The sequence below is a fragment of the Kogia breviceps genome, chromosome 1 (assembly GCF_026419965.1).
Source record: "Kogia breviceps isolate mKogBre1 chromosome 1, mKogBre1 haplotype 1, whole genome shotgun sequence".
In the NCBI taxonomy this organism is placed as follows: domain Eukaryota; kingdom Metazoa; phylum Chordata; class Mammalia; order Artiodactyla; family Physeteridae; genus Kogia; species Kogia breviceps.
Window position 1 is genome coordinate 12,253,987 of NC_081310.1, and position 20,456 is coordinate 12,274,442.

Below are 20,456 nucleotides of genomic sequence, written 5' to 3' on the forward strand. Positions count from 1 at the left end.
TTAGGTGTAGGAAGAAATAAAGGGCATGCAAAACTGTACATATAATCCTGTGTTGTGTTGTCTTTAATGTACATAGATGTAATATACATGAAAACTATTGCACAAAGGATGAGGGTAATTAATTGTACATATCTGTAGCAAGACTTTTACATTTTATGTACTAGATCAAGGGGGACTGTAATAGGTTAAGGGCACATTTAAAAAAAAATTTCTTATATTAAAGTATTGTTGATTTAGAATATCATATTAGTTTCAGGTATAATATACTGATTCAATATTTTTTATAGATTTTACTCCATTTAAAGTTATTATAAAATATTGGCTATATTCCAAGGATTAATTCTTTAATCCCTAGAGAAATCACTAAAAAGTGTAAAGAGGTATAGGTAAAAAGTCAATAGAATAAATAAACTAGAATAGTTTTTCAAAAACCAGTAGATAACTCAAGAAAGAACCCAACAGTAGGACAAGAAGGATCAGTAGAGAGGATTGGGGAAGTAGCAAATAGTAAGACAGAACTCAGTCAAACAATTTATATTAATTTTGTTTACAATTAATGATCTAAATATTCCAAGTGAGAGGAAGTTAGGTTGAATTCAAAACATGACTGAAGCATATGCTCTCTACAGGGTCATGATTTGAATTTAAAACACTGATAGAATAAAAGAAAATGATGGAAAGAGATTTATCAAACAACAGTAAATGTAGAAAATGGTAGGGTTATTAAGTATCAAGACAAAGACTATCACAGAAGATGATAAAAGTTTCAAATATCAGGAAGATATAAATTCCTAGTGATTTACATGATAATAGAATTTTTATAATAAATAAATCAAAAGCTCACAGAACTTAAAGCAATAGAGTTAAATCCAAAAGCATAGCTGGAGATTTTGACAAACATCTCTCTGGAGTTGATAACTAGATAAAAAGCAGTAACGATTCGGAAGGTATAAAATCAGTCAGTCAGTTACCCTGACTGGTTTTACAAAATGCTATACCTAATAATTACAGAATATTTATTCTTCACCCAGACTTTTCATCAAAATAAGCCATATGCACCATTCTCAAAAGTTTCAAAGACAGAAATATTAGAAAGTGTATTCTGAACATACTGGTCTTAAAATAATAATTAATTTTAAAAGGCATTTAGAAATGTCCCATATATTTGGAAATTTAAAAAAATCACTCGTAAAGAACTCATGGATTAAAGAAAAGTAATCACAGGGGTAATTATAAAATATTTTGAAATTAATTATATTAAAATCTCAATGTATCTAAATTTGTGGAATAGAATTAAAGCAGTGATTAGAGAGAAACTTATAGATATAAATGCTCATATTTTAAAAGAGTAGAAATAAATCATCTGTCATAAAAAGTAAAAGGAAGTTGAGTAATTTAAATCTGATGCAATTAGTAAGAAAGAAATAATAGTGATTAGAGCACAAATAAAAGAGAAAGTGGAACAGTAATAGCAGAATTAACAAAGAACAGGTACATTATAACAAGGTATGATGAAGTCCTAACTCCTAGTACTTTTGAATGTGACCTAATTTGGAAACAGGGTCTTTGCAGATGTAATCAAGTTAGTCTGAGGTTATATACTGATTAGGGTGGTCCTTAATCCACAAGACTTGTCTTCCTATAAGAAGAGGAGAAGACACAGACTCATGACGAGAGAAGACCACGTGACCAGGGAGGCAGCGATGGAAGACCAGTGGAGAGTCACGAGCACTTGAGTCGGAAATGTCAATCATTTCACTGTGAAATTTAATCTTTATTAAATACTAATGGTGATGAAATGGCAACAGTAGACGAGGAGAGGGTGAAAACATATAGACACAGAGTATCAATAATGAAAGTTCTCTGAAAATGGAGGAGTCCAAGAGATGCAGGTTAGTATAATTATAATGACAATAACGAGCATTTATTGAAAACTTTATATACGCTTAACACTGTATAAACAAGCAGCAAAATCATTAAAACGTTCAATGAGACCACTTTATTTTGCACAAAATTAGTAAGTAATTAGGTAATGAACTAATAAAACCAACAAATAGCTATTGGTTTTTGGTCATGGTGAATTCATTCAAATTCATGTACTTTCATTCCTTGAAATGTCTGGAATCAAAATATTTCTAAAGCTGTATTTGACCAAAAAAATGCATTAATTGAGATTTATTTGAGTTAGTTCAAACATTAAAAATCGATTTAAATTTTTTGGGGGGAATCATAAATGAAATCTATTTTCATACTATCATAAGATCCTTTAAAAGTTTTTCCCAGTGGTATCATATATGTAAAGTATAAACAGCTACAACAGGGTAAAAAGCATACTGTATTTTAGTTTTTACACATTCTACAGCAAGAGGCAGGAGAGTGGAAGAATGTATAAGTTGAAGTTACTTATATTTTTGAGTCCTGTTTCTTCTTGAAAGTGATGCCAAAATATTATAAATTTCTCAAGAGACCATTTTATAATAAGGAATTCTTGTATTTACCTATAAAAATCCAGTGTCAGATACATAATCTCTTGTACTGAACATCAGAGAGACGAGATGTGCTGTCAGACAGTACCTGTGATGGTGAGGCTGAATGGATAAAAGTCTCCTGGGCTTTTTTTTGTCAGTTATTTCCAAGTTTTTCTTAGTTGTATCTGACAGTGTTATAAATCCATTCATCTTGTTAAAGCTTTTGTGGAAACTAACTTGTTAAAACTACCACTTGACTTTGATAAGTAAAAGGGTAGTAATGCTTTATAACAGCCTTTTATTTCAAAACATGATGCACTTTGTCAAGTTTTGAATAATAATGACTTTGTGGTCTTGGATTTATGACTAATTCATCATATTCATTGACGGGTTATTGTATTTTGGAGGTGCAGAGACACCCATGATATTCTGAGCTGTTGTAATTGATCAAAATTCTTAAAGAGAAAGAAAAAATATTCTTTCGATAAAATGCAATGTTAAAAAATATAGTCACCCTATGGTGACTGGCCCCCTTTTTTTTTTTTTTTTCACTTCTCTGCTTTTATTCTGCAAAGAAAGGGATAGTAGCAGCTTTTACTCTAAATGATTTTGAATTAGCCACATAATTCTTATGCAGAAACATTATTTAAAGAACAATTCTTTCCCCTCCCTAAATATACCAAAATTTCTATTACAAGGTATGTAAAATTTTACACTATTTTAAATCTTATATTTTACAAATTATACTAATCAAGTATTTTACTAGCATCAGATAAATATCAAACACATCCCATAGCTGCTGATAAGCCATGTTGAGAAAAAGTATCTCTCTGAACTTCTCATTGGTAAGCAGAGGCTGTAGGCAACATAGACCGAAGCAAAGAAAAAGCTTAGTGTCCAAGCAGTTTTCTACTTGTAACCAGGCCTCCAACCAAGGTGGAAATCTCCTATACTTGGTGCCTTAATAAAGCTGATAAGCAGCTGCCAGGAGACCTGTCAGGTAGACCAGGGACAGCAAAGTAATGGCAACTATCAGCAAGGTTTTATTCACAATCTCAGTAGGAATCTTGTAAAAGTCACTCTGCTGGTTTCTAGCATATGGATGAATCACATCTCTGACCAAAGAATAACGAAAGAAAAACGTGGCCAGGCTACCACCACTGGCCCTCTCCAGAGAGTAAACAGTCGCAGGGGTAAATTTCAATCTCCCTAGCTGATGATAATGATCCCAAGTCAATGGGAATTAAAGTCAACTGACCGGCAAGTTCAATAACCTGCTGTCGAGCTTGAACATTGTTGCTGCACATATAAACCTGCCGGCTGGCATCCTTAGGTCCTAACTGAAGTGCCCAAGCTGAGACAACATTAAATCCTTTCACAATCAAGGAGTCCAGGGATAATGAAGCCAAATATTCCGCGTTGGATTCTGGGTATTGGTTTAACCCCATGTTATTGCTCACATCAATCAAGGATTTTACCCATAAGCAGAGGTCTCAGGTCCCACAGGGGAGATGTAATGTTCTCTATGTATGGCAACATATATTATATTTACTTTTATTAGAGCATCTTCGTGGTGAGTGACATCTACTACATGAGGAAAAAATTCAGAAGCAAACTTAGGATTTCTGCTTCCTATGACCACATGATAGCCACATCTAATAAGTCGAATAGTCAGGGATTTAGCAAAATCCCTACTTCCAATTACACCTACAGAGACTTTCTTTGCACCTTTGATACCACTTATGCCACTAGGCAGAAAAGTTTCGCTAAGGCTCTTGGGGCTTCCCATCATAGAGATCGATTCCACGATACGGACTCTTCCAAGATCACCACAGATATCCTGAGAATCTTGTTCAAACGCAGATTCTGATTCAGTAGGTCTGGAGAGGGGCCCGAGATTCTGCACTTCCGATAAGGTGGTGCTGATGCCACCGCGGGCCCCTCTTTGAACAGCAAAGCTCTCCGCGCCCTCCGCGGTGGGGGGGGGGGGGCAGAGGCGGGCCTAGCAGCTCCCCTTGAGCAGCACTGGGGCTCTTCGGCCCAGGGACCCCGTCCCGGCCCGCGGCGGGCAGCTTCCCCACCTCCGACTGGCCCCTTTCTGTAATGCCCCCTGTCAGTCTCTCCCCTCTTCCTGAGTCACATCAGAAAACTAGACGACAGCGTTTCACAGGCGGTCTCACTGCCGCAGCTCCCACCCAGAGGATGTGAAAAATGTACAGCCAGTAGTTTGGCTCAAGCGGTGGGAGGTAAAGGGTGCATTTTCAATGTAGTGATGAGGCAACAACAAACTTTATAGCAGATGAAATGACTATTTCATGGACATGCAATGGAAAAAGGTAATATTTAAGGGGGAAAGATAAAACAAGACAGAGAAAGCGACGGTATTAAAAGAATGGAATCAAGCACAAAGACAATTTCTGTGGCTGAAAAACCTGACAAGCACTTCAGGAAATTTCTGGAAAGTCCCATCCCTGGAAGCATTGTTCTATAGCTGTGTTCTCCTCTCTTGCTGCTGTGGTCATCAGTTTTAGAAAACAGTTCTTTGTGAATATTTTTATGTTTCTTCAAGGCCCAGGCTTTCTGACCTAAGCACTGGCAAGCTTGATTAAAGGTTGATCGTGGGTTTCCCTGGTGGCACAGTGGTTAAGAATCCGCCTGCCAATGCAGGGGACATGCGTTCGAGCCCTGGTCCGGGAAGATCCCACATGCCGCGGAGCAGATAAGCCCACGCGCCACAACTATTGAGCCCAAGAGCCACAACTACTGAAGCCAGCACGCCTAGAGCCCGTGCTCTGCAACAAGGAAGGCCACTGCAGTGAGAGGCCCTCACACCGCAACAAGGAGTGGCCCCCACTCGCCGCAACTAGAGAGAGCCTGCGCACAGCAACAAAGACCCAACACAGCCAAAAATAAACTAATTAAATAAATAAATTTTAAAAAAAAATCTTAAAGGATGATTGCCTCAGAAACTATATATTGGATATGGCTCCAAAGAGAGTATGGGAATTAAACTCATCTGATGTAGAGACATTTGCTCAAATTCCAGGACAGTAAAAATCTAGGTACCTTCCTAACACTCTCCCCAGAAAATATTTTTTTATTCTTATTTTATTTTATTTTGTTTTTTTGCAACTCAAAGTAAAGGCCTTTCTTTCAATGAAGGGGAGGTTGGGCCCATAGACTAACTGTCCTCTATAAATTCTGAACCATGTTACATCAAGATTCTTGAGATGCAGGAACAAGTGAAAGTTTGTCTGACATTGTGTCCCTCCATGGGCTTCAGGGCTCCAGGAAATGGCACTAAGTTTCCATATGAGAAATAAACTGTTTTCTAGCCCAGAGATTACATGGTTTCTGTTAACACACACACACACACACACACACACAGTCACCTGCAGAGAAGTTCTATACTTGGTTCCTCACTCTGTATTGCCTATTTCACTGTTTCCTGGATTCTGATCCTCTAGGCCTCATCACCTGGACTTAGGATTCACCCTCGTGACCCAGGTCCACTGTGACCCCCAGCTTTAAGTGCCCTGTTCTTCACCATGACCAGCCTAATCCCATGGTTACACATATCAGGCCTTTTCATCCTGCTTCTATCACCCAGAGTACCCTGATTCTAAACCCTGATTTTAACCAAATGCTCAGCACTTGCAGGATCTTATTATTAATAACAGATATATTATTATTATTATTGTCCATATGGCCAAGAAAGACATAAGGCTTCCTGAATCTCAAAACTGAGATGTTAACACCTGCTGTTCTGTCCATGTTATAAGGCACTTGGGAAAATCACTTAAGATTTTTTTGTGTAAAAGTAAATTGTAAACTGTGACACACTAACAAATAAGGCTTTCTTATAATGATTAATATCATCAGACTAAGTCTATAAATAGTTGCTTCAACATTGACATTCCTATTTGCTAGTTTTTCTCATGCTTCATCATGTAATTAACTCGACTCCTAATTGATAAAAATGGCCATACTGTAAATCAAAAACATGGAAAACACAAAGTATAAAATGATTCCAAAGGTGTTTGAGAAAAATATAAGAACTTCTTATATAATTTTTATTAATTCCTTATTTTTCTACAAATTTTTGATTCATATACTATATTTATATAGTAAGAAATGTATATAATTGTAAATGTCTGCGATTGCTCAACACTTTTCTTTCTTAAGAGGTGTATGATAAAAAATGTTTGCAGACCACACTGACTTAAAGAACTACAAAAATCTGACAATGGATGTTTTTATATATTACTATTACATATATACGCTGCAATCAACTGTCTTAAAATATTTGTATCAATGACCAATACCTCTCTTTTTAGGGATATCTTTAAGAAAATAATCAGAAATAAGCTTGAAGAACTATGATTTAAAATGTTCATTGTGATGCTATTTATAATAACACTTGGAAAATGAAATAAACTTCTCAGATATAGCCATCACATAAATATATAAAATGAAGCAAAATGTTCGACATAAAGGAAATGGATAAATAAACAATTTTATATAGGTAGGTCAATGGAGTACACAGATTATTGAACTAAAATAAAATTTTGATTTTGATTTTAATAACTATTTTAAAGAGTATTTATGGGGCTTCCCTGGTGGCGCAGTGGTTGAGAATCCGCCTGCGGATGCAGGGGACACGGGTTCGAGCCCTGGTCCGGGAGGATCCCACATGCCGCGGAGCGGCTGGGCCCGTGAGCCATGGCCGCTGAGCCTGCGCGTCCAGAGCCTGTGCTCCGCAACGGGAGAGACCACAGCAGTGAGAGGCCCGCGTACCACCAAAAAAAAAAAAAAAAAAAAAAAAAAAAAGAAGAGTATTTATGAACTTATGAGACTACTTGAAAAATATATAAGTAGAAAAGCAAAAACATGACTGAAAATGATTAGGTACATGCATGCATATATATATGTATATATATATATATACATATATATACACACATATGCACTCACACACATAAAATACTGAAGGAAAATGTATCAGTGATATTATCAATATTAATGTTATTAAAATGTTTAGAAAATGTATATTTACTTTCTTATTGCTTTATCAATTCATGAAATTAGGAGTTCTCTGACCATCTCTGAATATGAATTGGCAAAATATTTATGTTCAGTGATATCTCAAAATGTTATCTATTGGAGCTGATGGATAGTTTCCCGATCTTCCAGAGTTTCTCAGAAAGATCAAGCCCCCATACCAGTATTTGCTTGATAACACAGCCCTCCCTTCCCTAAGATATTATTACTTTGCTGCTGGTGTATCCTGGGTACACTTCCCAAATAAGCTCTTTGTTCTCAAATCCTTGTCTCAGGCTCTGCTTCTGGAGAAATCTAAAGTAAGATAAGGGATCAAAATTATAAGACACAAATACAGATGTTATATCTAGGGATTACTCCAGATTTTACTCAGATCCACCATTCCTCTCTAATATAAATTCTTCTTTGACAGTTTTATTCAATAATTTATTGTCTACATGAGCAGCAATACTTTGATCTACAATTAGAGTGATCTATCTAAATGCCATTTTCCTGTTCAAAATCATTTGATAACTGTCAACTATATTCTCCAAATTAGTTCACAAGACACCTAACTAAGAATCTTCTTGTTTGCCTGTTAAAGTTGTAAATTCCTGTCCTCCACCTCAGACTTAAAATCTTTGAGAGTAGACAATGGGAATTTATATTTTTAATAGACAGCCCAGGCAATTCTTACCCATGCTAAAGTTTCAGAACCACTGATACATTCCTATACGGTACGTATGACATAAAAGCTATCCATGAATTGTTCCCTACCAACATATTCAGGCTTCCTTCTTGTTAGTTCCCACCCCACTGGGTGACATTCTAAACTGGCCTCTGTACAAGGAGGGCAAGGAGATACCAAAGAAAGAGGCAGACCACTCCAGATTGGTAGGTGGCAATTTAATGAGCAAGGGGAACTTACATACTTGTCTTGAGCAGCTTCAGGATGAGCAGATCTCCACACCCATCTGTCAGAATCTTAAATGCTCATAAGAGGCCTTAACAGGGTTTGGTCATGCATTATACTGTCCTAATTAGGGACTTAATTAAACTTAAAAGGGTTTGCACAGCAAAGGAAACAATAAACAAAATGAAAAGACAACCTAAGAAGGGGAGAAAATATTTGCAAATGATGCTACCAACAAGGGATTAATTTCCAAAAATATTAACAGCTCATACTGCTCAATATCAAAAAAACGAACAACCCAATCAAAAAATGGACAGAAGACCTAAACAGACATTTCTCTAAGAAGATATATAGATGGCCGAAAGGCACATGAAAAGATGCTCAACATCGATAATTATTACATAAATACAGATCAAAACTACAATGAGGTATCACCTCACACCAGTCAAATGGCCATCATCAAAAAGTCTACAAATAATAAAGGCTGGAGAGGCTGTGGAGAAAAGAGAACCCTCCTACACTGTTGGTGGGAATGTAAATTGGTTCAGCCACTACGGAAAACAATATGGAAATTCCTTAAAAAAATAGAAATAGAATTATCATATGAACTAGCAATCCCACTCCTGGTCTTATAACCCGAAAAGATAAAAATTCTAATTTGAAAAGATACATCACCCCAATGTTCATAGCAGCACTATTTACAATAGCCAAGATGTGAAAGCCACCTAAATATCCATCAACAAAGGAATGGATAAAGAAGAGGTGGTACATATATAGAATGTAATAGAATATTACTCAGCCCTAAAAAAAGAATGAAATAATACCATTTGCAGCAATATGGATGAACCTAGAGATTATCATACTAAGTGAAGTAAGTCATACAGAGAAAGAAAATATATGATAGCACTCATATGTGGAGTCTAAAAAAAATGATACAAATGAACTTACTAACAAAACAGAAATAGACTCACAGACATAGAAAACAAACTAATGGTTACCAAAGGGGAAAGGGGGGGAAATAAATTAGGAGTTTGGGATTAACATATACATACTTTATACATAAAATATGTAAATGACAAGGACCTACTCTATAGCACAGGAAACTACATTCAATATCTTTTAATAACCTATAATGGAAAAGAATCTGAAAAAGAATATATATATATATATATATATATATATATATATATATATGAATCATCTTGCTGTACACCTGAAACTTACAGAACATAGTAAATCAACTATACTTCAATTTGTAAAAAATGTTCATATAGAGGCCCTAACAGGGTTTGGTCATGTATTACCTGGTCTAGATGATCCCAATGCCTTACTCTCTCAAGGCTGTGTCCTTGAAACAGTCCCTAGTGTGGGAAGGGTGGGAAGACGGTACATTCCAAGACAGTGGATAGAGTGAGGAGCCTCCTACTGCCTGGGTCCAGCTAGTGGGTCAACTGGCCGTCACAGCATTTCGGTGACCTCCTCCAACAGTTGTTCACTCTTAGACCTGAAATTTATGCTACAGTATGATCTAGTAGCTTAAGGTAACCCCCAAAACCACCTTATGTCTCATTTCTATGACTGAGGTAACACCAATCACTTTGCCTTGTGTGGGCTTCACCCACTTTCATCCAATCAACCCCCAATCAGCCTCTAGGACTCAGCCCGCCTGTCCCTCCAGAGGTCTTCTGAGTCCACATTTCAGTGTTCTTCTTTCTGACTCCAGAACATAATATTATTTTACTAATTATACAAATTTTACTGGATACATTTATATACATACAAATAATTTTACTATGTGCATTTTTTAAAGTTGCTCTTGCTTATTGAACTCCACTTCCCTACAAAACCTCCTTGTTGAGTTCATAGTACTTAGCACATTTCCTAGAACAAGGTAGCATTCCATAAGTATTTGTGAATTCACCATATAAACTAAATAGCCTATTACGAGCAATTTTATGAATGAATACACTTACTAAAATTCAAACTCAAATGATTTAATGTAGCTACATTACATTTTTTCTCTTTTCATTTTATAACAGGCAAGCAAATACACCTAATCACCATGGAGATCTCTAGTTAGATTGTGACTTCATTTCAGAGAACTGCAGTCATCACTTGAATGTGTTCAGTACACCTATAAAAGACATATACTTACTATTAACTTAGAAGCATTTGATCTCAGAAAATGCAAAGACTACTGTGAAAGTCATTTGTAAGAACTGTTCAAACTGCCCAAAACATATTTCAAGTATATTTGCTTTCATAAGACCTGTCAAACTCTAAATGGATTATATTTTACTTATTACAAGTATTTTTCATAGTAGAAATATGATTGTAAAGGAGATTTCTTTGTAATTATTTTAATTTTATCTTATACACATAATGTTCTGAAGTGTCTGTGTACTTATATGCTACAGTAATAAAGCACACAATGTGATATGTACTACATATACATCTCAGGAAAAGTTATGCTTCTGAAGTAGGCCAATTATTCTATTCCTTGTGACTGAATATGACTCTGAAAACATTCTATGATTAGTTATCCATTTCTTATTACGTGAAAATAGAAGACTAAACTTGGATCTAAGATGGAAAATACAACCCATAGGCTGAAATTTTATTATAACAAATATAAGATGCCTTAGTTTAATTGGTAATATGCCAACAAGTGTTTTCAGATAAATAACTAGGTACAAGTACTGGGGTATAAAAGTGAGTTAGATACAAAGGTGAAAATGAAAAGAAGCCCACGATTTGTGGAAAAGGTAAAGCTGAAAATGACTGCAATACTATATGATTTATACTACCATTAAATTAAATGAGGGATGATACTTGCTGTAGAATGGATGAGCTAGAAAATTCTATTTTGTCTGAAATTCACTATGGGCAAGACCTGATAAAGTCATATTCATCTCCAGATAAAGTCATATTTATTCAAGTTGTACCTTCTCTCCAAAATAAAATCCTTTTTGGCTGTATTAAGTGTTCTTATTTTTTCTAGGTTGAATTAAGTCTTTTTAAGTTTTCCTAAGCTTTTCAAGTATCAGTTAGACCAAGGTATAGTAATTTTGTAATAGATTTTAGTTACAAGCCTGTCTCTTTCAACAGATAAAAGATTGGCTGGGTAATATCAGAGTATTATATATTGTGCATGCTCTATTTCCATTACTTAGCACAGTATTAGTGTTTTTTCACAATGTTCTCAGAATAATTTCAAATCTTAAGGATTGGGAAATTAATAACGATTCCTAGTCTCCTAAAATTTTCTTACAATTATTGTCACAAGAAATTATAAATTACCGCAAAATCTGCAATACAGCATTGATTCTTGATTGTCTGAAGAACAAATTATACTCAGCATTGAAACATAAGTTTAAAAAGAATTCCTACAACTAGCCAGAAATCATCTATGATGAAAACTTTATAAAGATTTCCATTGATTTTTTCACAGAAAAATTACCAAATGTCCTAGGATGTGATTAGACAAAAGTAGAAATACCACTTCCAAAACTAAACTAGTTTATACAATTAAGTTCTAAGAAAAAGTAGAAGAAATTGTTATCCTGAAAAATATGTTTCTTATTATTATGTTTCATCACATATAAATTTTTTCTTTTTTGGAAATTATTTTTTAAGGAATAAATGTAGGTGTCTATTTTTCTAAAATATCACATATAATTTATTTCAATGTTTCTCTTTTTATATCTATCCAAATTTTATCCTAAATTACTAAGACATTGTGAGAGTCACATTTGTTTATCTAAATATTAATATGTTTTTGTTGTTAATGAATTCTCATTACCATTCTTATAATTTTAATAATCTTCTCAAGATCATAATGCAAAACTATTCATTTTAACTTACTCAGCCTACGTATTTATTGACATTTTACTTTCATACTGAATCCTTTATTTTTATTTATCCTATATTTGCAGATATAATGCTTAAATTATATATCAAAACTTTTATTTATACCTATACCTTTGAAGCATAATGCATGTGGATGAACAAGTCAGATTAAAGAAAGCACTGTAAATGTACTGTCTTGATCATGTAAGAGTTAACAATTTCATATTGTTATATGTTATTTATGATATGTACTTATTTACAGGACATCAAAAATAAGTTTGACTATTATCTAAAAACACAGTGGAAGGTAATAAAGCATTTTCCACTAGATTCTGATTTTATCAGAATGTAAGCTATTTTAGAAAAAGGTCCTGATTAAAGCTCTTATATTAGATTGTTCAAGTATTCTTGCAAAAACTGTAATGCTGGTTTGTCACGGAGATATTTATCTTTCAAGAGCCAAGAATGTTGATAACTGAATTCTTGCTTAGGACCAAAAGCAAAAACTAGAAAACAAACTATGCGAGAAAAATTCTCTAACTATACATGGTATAAATAACCCTGAGGGATGGAAATTATCCTCTCTATATTTTAGTTGAATTATAAATAAAATTGTGTATCAAAATATTTACAGTATCTTCAGCCAGATTCATTGCTTTTTGCTTACACTACCTGAGCATTCTGTGTACGCTCTGTATATTTAAAACTGCATGTATTTGTACATATGACAGAATCCAATTTATGTGTTTAGCTCCTCAGCTGTGTTTTTGTATCATAATTACAAATAAGGTTTAATATTTAGCAAATTTGCTTAATGAATGTAAAAACAAACAAAAAAACCCTAAAGCTATACGACTGTATAGCAATTAAATTTCTGAATGTTAGCATTTGGTTTGAAAATTTCTTAAAGGAAGCATTAAAGAAATTTATAATTTACCAAATTATTTGATACATATGTTCTTATTTAGCAAAAGTTTCATATTGATAACAGAAACATGTAGAAATGATCAATAATCATTTATGCTACAGCTCCATTTTGTCAGTTCATATTATTTTATACACTGTTGTGTTGCTAATGAGTGTGAAGGCAAGAGTTAAATGATTTAATTAAACCGAAGTTTAAACTCCTACTTCTGTTTAATGCAACATCCACCTATTTCAACCTAGAAAAAAATGTGTTCTATGATAGAGTTATCCTTTATGTATGGATATAACATCACCATTGTAATTCTTGGTCAATACGTCTTGACACTGATCTAAGACTTAGACTTCATTCCCTACACCGTTCAAATACTCCTCAGGTTTCTATTTAGAGTTCAATAAAGTGACTGAGGTAATAGAAATCACTTGCTCAGGTTGAAGTTTTCAAATTTTCCACTTGGAAAATCTTTGCACACATCTTAATGTACTGTTGGAGGAAACTGATGTTCTCAATGCCTGCTAATTTATATATAAATTATCTAGTTTGGAAACTATCCTTTATGTAATGGTCTATCTCCACACCGCCTGGTCAATATTCTCCAGTTTCAGTGCACTTGGTTTACTCATCATGTCACCTCTCGTCAACTCCTTGTTACATTTTCATTATTGTATATTCTTATCCAAAGCCCAATTTGCCAGTAAGATCTTTTTTCTTTAAAAGGGAGAAAAAACTATTTTTATATCCTTATATATTCAAAATGGGTTTCAAATATAACATTGTTATGGAAGAATACATACAATTTGAATCTTCATTTTATTTGTCTGCAAGATCAGCTTCTATTGATGACTCCTGACTTTCCCTAGAGCTCTCTTCCCTCATCCCAGGGCACCAGATGCCCCTGGTGTTCTTATTAACTCTGAGATTGCCTTTCTTGGTATTCCCTATTCTTCAATCCAAGCCAAGAACTGTTTCTATTCTAGTTGTTACTATTTCGAGTCATTATTATGCCACTCTTGAATTAGTACAATTCTTTCATGACTATTCTCCTTGTCTCCGGCATTTTCCCTCTCTGAAATCATATCCTCTTAGCAACTTTTCTTGTAACTGTGTGTATACCTTGGCTTAGCACTTATGACACAGTGTTACAATTGCCAACTCACTTGTCTTTTATACATCTGGACAGTTAAATTCATCAAAAGCAGGACTATCTTCTTCAACGCTATATTACCAGTTCATTGTAAAATGTGTGAAACATATTATATTATAAGCAAAAGACATGTTTTTCCGTAAACAGCTTCCTTGATCTGCTGTTTAAGTTGCTGTCTTGTGTTTGTCAATGCTTTCACCATCACATTCCTCAGAATACCATAAGTACCTATTGCTTCCACCGATTAATCAACCACAAACTTTTATCATGCACCACAGATTTTCGTACCTATCATAACAATGAACTTATTCTCCCAGAAACTGTTAATGTTGTAATGTTACTATTAACTAACCATTCTCTCTCTATTTCACTGTTACTATGCAGAGAGCAGAATAAACGGACATCTTCCCCAGACCACTTTCAACAAGCATTGAGGTAGTACACATATTGGGTTATATTTCCTTCTAGGCTCTTAAACGTAAAGAGATTAAGTCATTAATTGATTAACTAATTAATTCAACATATAGTTATTGAAATCCTGCTATGGGATAAGAACTTACATAAGAGCTGAGGCTAGAGAAGTGGGTAAATGTAATCCCCATTAAAACTGGATTACAGTTAGAATATATGGATATAGGTCAAATAATTGAAGAAAAATACACTTGTAAAGAGGGAAGAGCAGGATACATTGGGGGCATTAAAAAAGGAGACTTAAACCAGTTTAGAAGATGGAAGGAAAGTAGAAAATCATGAAGCTGAGGAAATTAGTGAAAAGTGAAGACAATTATTTGAAGGAGCAAGATCTGAAGCCTAGAAACCTGAATGAAAGACTGGATAAGATGCAACTACTGGCGGATGGAATAAGAGAAAAGCATAATTGTGAGGGGGAGCATTAAAGCAAAGTCTTTCATTTGGGACAGGTTGTGTTTTGAGATGCCGGTGAAATACCCAATTGGTTAGTTCTAAGAAATAGTCAACTATAAGGACATGAGGCTCAAGAATTAGATGTGGACCACAGAAATAGATGTGTGAGACTTCAATATAAGAAGACAATAGGCTACACGGGAGTAAATGCCATTGCCTGTGGAAGGTTTAAAGAGTGAAAGTTCTAAGGCCTTGATTGTAGCATTGATGTTCCCTCAACATTAACCAAAAAGCAAAGGAGAAGAAGCCTATAAAGGAATGTGATACGTAGCCAGAGACAGATGGAAAGCCAGGTGAATAAAACTTCCCAGGACCAAAGGAAAGACATGTTTAGAGAAGGAGGTCAACAGGTCTAATACTTTGGGGGTCAAATGTGTATGAAATAAAAATTGTCCACTGGATCCCTCGGCACAGATTTAATGCAACCTGTTTTGTTTAAATAAAGAGAATAAAAGCCCAGAAAGTTATAAGTTGATTACAGATGGTTGAGGAAGGGGGGAAAAAAGTAAATGTGAACATTTTTTGAAGACATGTGGCTGTTAAAAGGAGAATGGGAGAGACTGGAGCCCGTGGGCATGCTAAGGAAAGTGCCAAAAAAGGGAAACATGTGGAACACATAATTGGGAAAGAAGATAACTGAAATGCTTAGGTCACTCAAAAGACAGACTGGAATGAGTGTTACACTAGAATCAGGAGAAGAGAATCTTATTCCACCACAACCAATAAGAAGTAGGAAAGAATAACTTTAATTACTGTAGGTTTGCATATTTAATGGCAGAAAATTGAAAACAAACCAACAAAAGAAAATTCATATTTTTAGTATTTTCTATGGAAATATGGCAGCTTAATTATTGGCCATATTTTTGGAAAAGAATGCAATTAAGATGGAAGGATTTGAGAATTTGAGAGGAAAAAGCAGGAGATAGATGATAAGTTCAATAGGACTGTTGGAATGTGTGGAGATTATTGGTAATACCACGGCATAAATTCATAGAAGCTGCAAAAATTTCTTAATTAGCACTGAATAGGTCAATGATGAAGGTAGTTTTAGTCATGGTTTTGTTTTGCTAGTTCTTTACAATAGTAAGCAGTGGGTAAATTGAGATTACTGTTTAGGTGAACTAATGATTGCTGTGTTGTACTGTAAATTCTAAACTGGTTATTTTCTTTTATTCCTCTAAATTCTAAAGTAATACTTTTTCATCAGGGCTAATTACTCATGACCTTGAATTTCTAATTTTTTGGTTGAAAGCCATTTTACATAGGGTAAACATGTACATATATCAATTTCCACTGTGATGAGTTTCAACATATTCATTCAACTGTGTAAACCATACTGCTATCAAAATATAGAAAATTCCTATTGGCCTCGAAAGGCCCTTCATGGAACTTCTCTCTTCATCTCCTCCACAGGAGACTTCTACTGTGTGCATTTCTATCAAAATAGATTGGTTTGGCGGTGCTCCAGTGTTTCATAAAAATGGAATCTTACAGAATGTACTCATTTGTATTTGCTTCTTTCACTCCTTATGATGACTAATATTCATCCACCTTACTTCATTGATCAGTAGTTTGTTTATACTCCTAAGTGGTACTACACTGTAGGATTATACCACAATTTGTTTATCCATTCTTTGTTAGTTGACATTAGGGTAGTTTCCAATTACTGGCTATTACATGTAAAAATGCTGCAAATATACTTATGCCTGCCTTTGGATTTCTCTTTCTTTTTTTTTTTTTTTTTTTTTTTTTGCAGTACGTGGGCCTCTCACCACTGTGGCCTCTCCCGTTGCGGGGCACAGGCTCCAAACGCGCAGGCCCAGCGGCCATGGCTCACGGGCCCAGCCGTTCCGCGACATGCGGGCTCTTCCAGGACTGGGGCACGAACCCGTGTCCCTTGCATCGGCAGGCAGACTCTTAACCACTGCGCCACCAGGGAAGCCCTGGATTTCTCTTTTCATTTTTCTTGTGTAAATACTTAGGAGTGTAACTGCTAGGTCATAAAATTATTAAAGTTTAATTAAAGAAGCTGCCGCCAAAGTTTTTTTTTCCAAAGTGATTGTACTATTTTAAGCCTCTGTTAGCAATGTATGGAGAGTTCCTGTTGTTCCACATTCTTATCAAACACATTAGTTGTCACTGTTTTTACCATTTTATTGGGGTTTTTGTCTTTATTCTATTTTTGATTTACAGGATATCTGAATATCTTCATTTATTTTGGAAAGAAGTTCTTCTGTGTATATACATATACATATATATGTATAAGATATACTAATATACATATAATAATAATAATTTATTTTGGAAAGAAATACTTGGGTATATATATACACACATATAATAATAGTAGTAGTAGTAGTAATAACAATAACAATTATTATTATTATACTTCTAAGGCTTCCGTAACAAAATACCACAGACTGGGTGGCTTAAACAACAGAAATTTGTCTCTCAAAATTCTGGAAGCTAGAAGTCCAAGTTCGAGGGGTCAGCAGTTTTGATTTCTGCTTAGACCACTCTCCCTGCCCCCACCTTACCGCTATGTTCTCACGTCGACTTTTCACTAAGTACACACATCCCTCTCTCTCTCTCTTCTTATAAACAACCCAGTCATACTGAATTATATTATAAGGGCCTCACCCTTATATCCTTCTTTAACCTTTATTAATTCTTTAAAACCCCATCTCCAAATACAGTCAAATTGGGGGATTACAGTTTCAACATATACATTTTGGAAAGACAATCCAATATATGCATAATGGCCTGATTGTGTGTGTGTGTGTATACACACACACACACACACACAAATAAATAAATAATGTGCGTGTGTGTGTGTGTGTATATATATATATATATATATGTATACATATATAATATTTCCCCATCTTGGTCTGTCAATTCATTTTGTTAAAGGTATATTTTGACAGGCAGAAGATTTCAATTTTGAAGGAATCCAATTTGTGCTTTTTAAAAAATTGTATATTTTCTGGGTCCAATTTAAGAAATATTTGTCCACTTGGGACTTCCCTGGTGGTGCAGTGGTTAAGAATCCACCTGCCAACGCAGGGGACAAGGGTTCAATCCCTGGTCCGGGAAGATCCCACATGCCACGGAGCAACTAAGCCCGTGTGCCACAACTACTGAACCTGCGCTCTAGAGCCTGTGAGCCACAAGTACCGAGCCCATGTGCTGCAACTACTGAAGTCTGCATGCCTAGAGCCCGTGCTCCACAACAAGAGAAGCCACTGCAATGAGAAGCCTGCACACTGCAATGAAGAGTAGACCCTGCTCACTGCAACTAGAGAGAAAAGCCTGCGCGCAGGAAGACCCAACACAGCCAAAAAAAAAAAAAAAAAAAAAAAAAACATACAGTTGCTCAAAAGAAAAACAAAACTTTGTCCACTCAAAATCTGAGAAAATATTTTCCCGTGTTTTCTTCTAAGAACTTTATATTTGTGTTTATATTTATCTCATGATTCGTCTCAAATTAATTTTTGATATATGGAGTGAGATAAGTGATAAATTTCAACTTTTTAATATGTTTATAAGTTGTTCCAGCCATTTGTTTCAAAGACTTTCCATTTTCCTTTAGTTTTCTTTGAGGAGATTTTAAAAAATATTATTGACAATTTAAGTGTCTGTTCATATAAATATCTTCTGTACTTTTCTATCCTCATGTTCATACCAGACTCTTTTGGTTAATGTAAAAATAGAGTAACTCACAATCAATTAGTGTATGTCTATTAAACTGACACTTCTTTTTAATGATCATTTGGCTATCCAATACTTTTTAAATGTAAGACATATTTTATTGTTATTTATCTTAAAATTAATTTTATTTTAATATAATCTAAACACATACCATTTAGAAAACACCAAGGAAAATTTATGTACAAAAGTTGATGCTATTGCATTTGGATAAGGTTGATGAGCTCCTGCTACTCACTTAGCCCAGGAAATACCACCAAGGAAACCTAATATGTTGGAATAGATGTTGTGGAGTTTGGCCCCCAGTTTGATAGCTCTCAAAGTTAATCTGAAGTTGTCAATGGTTAGAACTAGATGTGAAATTTCATTGGTTACCCCTGAAACTGCTTAGACTCCTTACACATATTCTATCTACTTTTTAAGCAGACTGTCATCTCCTAGGTCCAAATCTTCTGGAATAGTCTGCAGTGCTACTCTTGCAAACAAAATATCAATCCCTAAGCTATCAAAACACAGTTTGATAACTGGCACAAATGCCTCAACAGCTCCTAAATCTTTCACTTCTTCCTGTAATTTCAATTTATAGAATGAGGTGAAAAAGTCACTTCAATCAATCTCTCTTGGTGCAACACACAATACATCAATATTGGCAACTTTTGTATATATTCCTAATCTATAAGATCCAAGTGTAAAAAAATTTTCCTCCAACATTTTCAATCACAGATTGTGGAAGATTCTTGCTTTCACGGATTTCTTGTATTCACTCTTTTACCAGGTTACGTTTTCCAAAGTTAAAGTCTTACACTGTGTGTTCCTGTTACTCTCCAAAAACCCCAAAGGGCTTTGGAATCTCAATTAGTTTCTGTGTAAGTCTGAAGTCAGTCTCCTTTTGGGTCCGCTAAACTGATAGCACAGAATGCTATAGTGCTTCTGTAGTGGTTGTGTTTGTTCTGATTCCTGCGTTGTTACTGGAAATGACATCATCTCCTGCGCAGGCACCACCCAGTCACTTCACCAGTACAACAGTTGTCACCGAGGACCTGGACACGATCCACTGAGCTAAAAAGGAGGGAGGGGACTTTGCCTCCACCCTGAGTCCAACTGCCTAAATATAAAATATATTTTAAATGTATCTTGTCAATTTCTGCAAAATGACTACCGAACTTTGGAGGTGAATATTTGGGGAAAAAGGACATCTTACAAATTTGAGTCTTGCTATTTATGAAGATTGATCCATCTTTCCATTTGTCTTATTTTTTTTTCCTTTCAGTGGTTTTGGGAGGTTTTAAACATACAGTTCCTACAACTTTTGATACATTTAAACCCGAGTATTCTATTTCCTGATCTTGTTTTAATGGGAAATGCTTTTTTACTATTATTCTAAAACAAGAAATTTTGTAGTTATATAAAAATAAAATAGATTGTATATTCACCTCATATGCAAAAATTTTAATACAATAATTTCTTAGATTTTGTAGGGTTTTT

The 20,456-nt window shown here is 34.9% G+C and overlaps 2 pseudogenes; both read right to left on the reverse strand.

Annotated features, from left to right (window-relative positions):
• Positions 1-3,195: 3,195 nt before the first annotated feature.
• On the reverse strand, positions 3,196-6,018 carry LOC131742396 (metalloreductase STEAP2 pseudogene; annotated as a pseudogene).
• Positions 6,019-19,103: 13,085 nt separating this feature from the next.
• Positions 19,104-19,952, reverse strand: LOC131760006 (poly(A) polymerase alpha pseudogene; annotated as a pseudogene).
• Positions 19,953-20,456: the final 504 nt, after the last annotated feature.